Source organism: Cyprinus carpio, chromosome A6 (assembly GCF_018340385.1).
Source record: "Cyprinus carpio isolate SPL01 chromosome A6, ASM1834038v1, whole genome shotgun sequence".
NCBI lineage: Eukaryota > Metazoa > Chordata > Actinopteri > Cypriniformes > Cyprinidae > Cyprinus > Cyprinus carpio.
The window spans coordinates 210,423-216,314 of NC_056577.1; positions in this window are offsets into that span (position 1 = coordinate 210,423).

Here is a 5,892-nt window from a genome sequence, read left to right on the forward strand (position 1 = left end):
CAGTGTTTATGCACAAATGCGACGGCAAATGTAAAGTTTAAAGTGCCAAAACATAAGAAAAGTAAATAGGCTCGACCTTTGCAAAGTGCATCTTCGCATGCGTGGTACATTTGGGACTGTCCATGGTGCTGGAAATAGAATGCCAGCTACCCCGAGAGCGTTCCTCCAATAAAAAAAAAGAAAAAAAAGAAATGAATTTTTCATATATCTTCAGAAACCTATTACATTTTTTATTGCTAGTTAAACAAAAAGATGTGAGCAGTGAGTCTACCTCAGTTAAAAAGTGTGACAGGAAGTGAGCCCATAAACTTATGTATAAAAATTTACCAAACAAAATGAAAAAGTTGAAAATATATTCTTTAGATTTGTTGCCATTGTCAGTGTAAAATAACAAATAATATCTTTCGAATTAAAAGATTGTGGGGGTAAAGGGTTTGTTTAAATGGGTATACATGTCAATCCAAAATTTCTGAACCAATTCACAAGTAAAAAAAAAAATAAACGTATTAATGTTTCATCTTCATTACCACAAAATGCAAATACTTGGAATATCAACATATTTTATGCAGTATTTTAAAGTGGATTTGTTTGGTCTTGTTAGAAAGAAAATATTTATGTTGTAACTCAAGTCTATATTATCGATTAAGCCTAATGGAATCTGCCTCAAGGACAAATATGATCTCTCTTCTGAAAAATCTGGCGAATATGTTTATTATTGCATTTCTTGTCATTAATGCCAATGCCATCCAGTAACAAAACCGGCTCCTTTGTATCTTTGTGTCCATATAATATATGGCCCTTGACCAGCTGCATTAGACCTGTGGGAATATCTCTTAGATCAGTGTTGAACTTTGAAAGGAATAGGGAAGTCATAGACTGTCATGAAGCGTTCATAAGATAAGACATTAGCAGAATCGTCAAATAAAGAAAGAACATAAATTAAAACTCTATTGAACCAATTAGTGAAAAAGAGATTTATTCCTAAAAGTTATATCTCTATTATTCAACAAAAGAGTTTTTTGAAAGATATATTTAGAAATAAAAAAACATACAGAATTTACAGAAGTCTTATCCAATTTATTTTAAAGGTGTAAATAGTGTTATGAAAATTCAGAACTTCCAATCTCCCCTCACTTCTACAACTGGATATCACTGCTTTTTATAGTTTACATACCATGTTTTTCCAAATAAAGTCAAGAAATAATGTATTGACTCCATTAGCATTACAATCATTAATGTATAAAAAAGTGAAGGATACACAAAGAGAGAGAGATCTTTCGCTTTATATAGGAGAACCATAGAGAGAGAGGTCTCTTTGTAGCCAAAGATTAAAAATACTGAAGAAATTAAGTTGTTGTCTGGCTACTAAACTGTTGGTTATATAAATACCTAAATACTTTATTGCATCTTTAACCGGAATAACATAAATTAACATGTTATCACATTTATGCAGTGACATTATCTCACATTTGGACAAATTTAGCTTTAAACCAGAGGCACTCGAGAATTGTTTAATTATCTGAATGGCTTTTTAACTTTTAAAAAAGAGTGGTGTCATCAGCTATCTGTGAGATCTTAATTTCCTGATAAAAATGGAAATAACTTTCAAGTTCTGATTGTGCATAATACTCCATGAAAATAACATGATAGTAACCAAAACAAATACAAAAGGCGAAATCGGGCAACCCTGTCTGACACCACATATTATAAAAAAATCTTTGGGAAGCGAACATTTTAACTATAACAGAGCTGATAATTTCTTTATAAAACATTTCAGTTACATTAACAAACGAATCCCCAAAGCCAACAAATTGAAGAGATTGCAGAAGAAATCTATGCTCAATGGTATTGTAGGCCTTCTTTTACTTTTAGTATAAGAAAAGTATAATAGCTCTAGATTGCACAAAGTCAGCACAGTCCAATAAATCTAAAATACTGTAAGTCTAATATTATTACTAATATGGCTACCTTTGACAAACCCTGATTGCGTTTCTGCAATAATTTGATTGATTTTAAATTTTAGTTTATTAGAGTATACTAAAGCCAAGATCTTGTAGTCAACTGTAAGAAGTGTAATTGGTCGCCAATTATCTTTTAAGAGAGAATCTTTTTCAGGCTTTGGAAATATTTGTTAAGAGATCTTTAATCCCTCTTCCTGACTTCTGATGTCATGGAAATATAAGGAAAACCCCGCTGAGGGAGAGCTATAAGAAGAAGAAGAAGAAGAAGAAAAAACAGTGCTGGCATCTAGTGGTGACAACAAGAGAATGCATTGTATGTATATTTACTGTCCTGCTTGCAACAAAATTTGTCAAAAATTGTAAAATGCAGTAAACAAAATACAGTTCAAAAGTTTGGGAAAAAGGTTTTTGAAATTATCTTTATTTGATTAAAAAAAAACTATAATATTTTCAATTATTACAATTTAAGATAACTATGTTATTGTTGTTATTGTTTTTTAATAATTAATTCCTGTGATGGCAAATCTGAATTTTCAGCATCATTACTCATTGTCACATGATCATTAAGAAATGTTGATTTGGCGCTCAAAAAACATTTCTTCTTATTAACAAGGTTAAAAACAGTTGTGCTGCTTAATATGTTGGAAACTGAGATACTTTATATATAATGAATAAAATAATTAATCTCTCTCTCTCTCTCTCTCTCTCTCTCTCTCTCAAAAAAAACAACAAAAAAAAAACAAAAAAAAAACTTTCTTAAAAGGTGTACAGTTTGTGTGTGAGAAAGAAAGAAAAAGAAAGTGTAACTTTGGAACTGAATGCTGAATGTAAATCAATAAAGTGATATTCACAAGAATGAAACTTAGAAAGAGACACAGACCCCTTTATGTCTGTTCCTCTGTAATGGAGAGGTTTACTGGCACATAAGAAGACACGTGTGTATGTGTGTGCCAAACAATATTTTAAATCAACAATATTTACTGCCATGTCTTGGAATATATATATATATATATATATATATATATATATATATATATATATATATATATATATATATATATATATATATATATATATGTATTTTCTCACATATATGGGAACTATTAAACCAATTAGGTAAGTAACAGATAACTAAACATTTTTTTGATTAAAATTTATAATAATTTCAATAATCAATAAAACATTTTTACAGTGCATCTAAATTCACAAACTGACTTGCTATAAGTTAATGTCGCATACATTCATGTGACTTTTCTCTGTCTGAAAAAACGCTGATAGCTTTGATTTGTTGTGCTTGAAAATTCCATTTAGCTATGGAGGTCTGTGTTGCAACTTGATGGAGATATTTTTAAGCATACAAATTCTTAATCATTTTTGATTGGTCATTTGGTAATTCACTCAGTGCTGGGGTTGACAGACTTTACCCTACTGGGATTTGTTTCTTACTTTCAAATATTTACAGAGTGGATATTTAAAGAGATCTACAGAAACCTTACACAGCCTCTAAGATTTCGTCTGCCAAACCATTATCAATTAAACACAGGTTCAGCCCCACACTTTGCAAATTAAGCACTGTTTTGATAGTATGTCTGCATCACTGAAACATGGTCTGACATCTAACCTCTGCTCTTGTGTTGATGGAAATCAGCAGTCTGACAGTGCTGATTGCAGATAGCTGTACAGTTTGTACAATTTGGAGGAAACGGTTAAAGGGATACTCCACTCAGAAAAGATCACTATTTCATCATTTATTGACCCTCATACCATCCCATATGTATATTACTTTCTTTCCGCAGATAAACACAAACTATAATATGTAAATTATTACAATTTAAAATAACTATTTTTTTTTTATTTATTAATTCCTGTAATGGCAAAGCTGAATTTTCATCATCATTACTCCATTCTTCAGCGTCACATGATCCTTAAGAAATGTTGATTTGGTGCTCAAAAAACATTTCTTTATATTAACAATGTTAAAAACAGTTTCTTTCTTTCCTCAGATAAACACAAACAAAGATTTTTAGACAGATAATCCATCTCTGTGAGTCCATATAATGTACAGGAACAACAGAGAATAAAATAATTAAACATTCAGAAGCCAAAAAGTAAACAAAAAGTGTACAAAAAGTGAACACAATGGAATTTGATGGAGTAAAATTATATTTAAAAAACGAATAAAAATGATAAAAGTGGATAATAAAATTACTAAAAAAAGCTAAATCAAATTTTTAAAAAACTATAATAGTATATAATACTAAAATAAAAGTGTCAGAATGAATGATTGAGAAATCTGAACATAACATGCATATTTTCATTAAAGATTAAAGATGACTGTATTTACATTGAAATGGGGTTCTAATGGTGTGCTGAATCTTATCCAACAGCAGATGGCAGCACATTTACACCTATTATCCTTACTCAACATTTTTAACTCATGCTTCACTTAAACCAGACATTTCTAACTGTCAATAGGCAGCGATGAAAGTGTGTTGTATTTGAACCACTGCATGTATCAGGTATCAAAAGTTTTGAAACTGAAATACATACTGCATGAACTAAATACTGTATAATATTTACTTGCACATTTTTGTACAGTTGTATTCTCCTCCAGAGGCAATACCCTGCAACATTTTCATTTCCAAGAAAGTATCAGTTCTCATCTAATGGATTTAATAAATGAAGACTCTTTAAGTAATTAGGATGATGGCATCATCTGTTTGGGTTGCACTGAGGCACAGTCACGGGAAGAAATCGAAGAGATCTAAATTATTCAGGAATTAGGTGTTTGCTTATGCTCCCTTCATTCACAACATTTCAAACAAACAGGTAAACACCCACACATAAGACCTGCGCTTCAATTTGCAACTCATTGTTAAACAATTATTTTAATGGATTTAATCTCGTTCCCCCGTCTAGCTAAAAACAAAGATAAAAGAATAATTATATAAATAAATCCCCCATTTACAAAGTCTGTTTAAAGCGAACTTTTGATTGAAAACAGTTTGATTGAACTTTTTCCTTTAGAGAGAGTGTAATTAAGAGCCCTCTTTAACAGTTAAAGAAATGACAGTCCAACCTCTATTTTCTTTCATTAACATGAGTAAAATCATCATTTGTCTCTGAATTGCAGTTTGTCTCTCTTGGCAACTCAGTGATTTCCAAATGATCATGTCTTATTCTCATTCTTTTGATTATGCTGCCCACGCTAGGTCTGCACTTTAGGATATTAATGTGAACTAGAGAACATGGGTAGTTCACATTAAATAGGTTGGGAGGTTAACATCTAAACAACATTTTGCTAATTCTTTTTTTATTGTTACAAATGGAGATTTTATGACCATATCAAACAACAGACTACATGAAATATGTCTACTTTTAAAAATTCATTTAAAAATTATATATATATATATATTTTAATAATTGCTGTTCACACCACCTAAAAATACCTTTATATATTTTAAATATATAAATTTTTTCATATATAATAATGACATTTTATATTCATATATTTACATTTAAATCTAAAACTAAAATCTTTAAAACATTTTCATGCATCAACTGTCCTATTCTGCAGCATTTAAGGGATAGTTCAGCCGAAAATCAAAATTCTGTCATCATTTACTCACCCTCAATTTCTTCTGTTCTGTCTTTCTTCAGAAGATATTCTGGAGAATGCTTGTAACCAAACTGTTGCTTGTCCCCATTGTCTTCCACAGTATGAAGAAAAAAAATAAAACTTCTGTGGAAGTCAATGTGGACCACCAAATGTTTTGTTGCCAACATTCTTCAAAATATCTTCTTTTGTGTTCAGCAGAAGAAAGAAATTCATACAGGTTTGGAACAACTTTTTGGTTGAACTGTGCCTTTAATTCATTTAATGACTGAAGTTGTCATTATTTGTCTTTTACTTGTTCTTTATTATCAATAC